This window comes from Cannabis sativa, chromosome 8 (genome assembly GCF_029168945.1).
Source record: "Cannabis sativa cultivar Pink pepper isolate KNU-18-1 chromosome 8, ASM2916894v1, whole genome shotgun sequence".
NCBI lineage: Eukaryota > Viridiplantae > Streptophyta > Magnoliopsida > Rosales > Cannabaceae > Cannabis > Cannabis sativa.
In genome coordinates this window covers 154,482-155,516 of record NC_083608.1, presented here as the reverse complement: position 1 = coordinate 155,516, position 1,035 = coordinate 154,482, and the positions used below count along the sequence as shown (strand labels likewise).

General features: G+C 42.7%; 1 non-coding gene across 1 annotated transcript; it reads left to right on the top strand.

Moving 5' to 3' along the window:
• The first annotated feature begins 402 nt into the window (after positions 1–402).
• On the top strand, positions 403–509 carry LOC115701632 (small nucleolar RNA R71). The gene has a single exon (XR_004008625.2). It is a non-coding gene; the product is annotated as a small nucleolar RNA R71 (small nucleolar RNA).
• Positions 510–1,035: the final 526 nt, after the last annotated feature.

Genomic DNA, 1,035 nt, shown 5'->3' with positions numbered 1-1,035 from the left:
CAAAATTATTATTGTTGTTCTGCGAAAAATTTCCAATGGCTTTTGCTTCATCCATTGGCAAATCATCCACATCTGCTTGACACTATGAAAAAGTGATGATTTCCTCCACATATCTCACAAACAACTTGGGCTTGTTTAGCTTGCCCTGCAATTAGCTTTGTCAATGCCTCAACCTGAGCTGTCAACTTTGTAATGGCATCAACCTCTAACACACCAGCTACTTTCTTAGTTTGACTCCTTTCAGTTGGCCACTGCTGATTGTTTAGAGCCATCTCCTCCAATAGATCGTAAACCTCATTAGCACTCTTTCTCATAAAGGCTCCACCAGCTGCTGCATCTATCAGAGTTCTAGTGTTACCAACCAACCCGTTGTAGAAATTGTGGACCATCATCTAGTTCTCTATACCATGATGAGGGCACTTTCTGATCAGATCTTTAAACCTCTCCCAAGACTCATGGAGAGATTCATTATCTTGTTGGCAGAAGTTGTTGATTTCTCCTCGCAGCTTGGCAGACTTTGCTGGAGGAAAGAACTTTGACAAAAATCGTTGCCAGATCATTCCAGGTGGCAATAGAGTTGGGTGGCAAGGAGTTTAACCAACTCTTGGCTCGTTTTCTGAGCGAGAATGGGAACAGTCTCAGTCGAATGGCATCATCACTAACTCCATTAACTTTAAAAGTTTCACAAAGTTCCATGAAGTTAGAGAGATGCAGATTAGGATCTTCAGAAGGGAGGCCACCCAACTGAACTGAAGACTGCACCATTTGAAGTATGGCAGGTTTGATCTCAAAGTTATTCGCATCCATTGCCGGTGGCCTGATACATGACTGCACTCCCGTTAGAGTAGGGAGAATGTAATCTCTCAAGCTGTGGCCATTAGCTTGATCTTCCACGACACCACCATTATTACCGTTATTTGCAGCATTCGCATTCACATTAGCAGCCATGATTTCTGATGTTTCAGCAGTTGCTGAAACTCTTTCTTGCCTCTTGTTCCTTCAGTTTCTCCTACAAGTTTTCTCAATTTTAGGGTC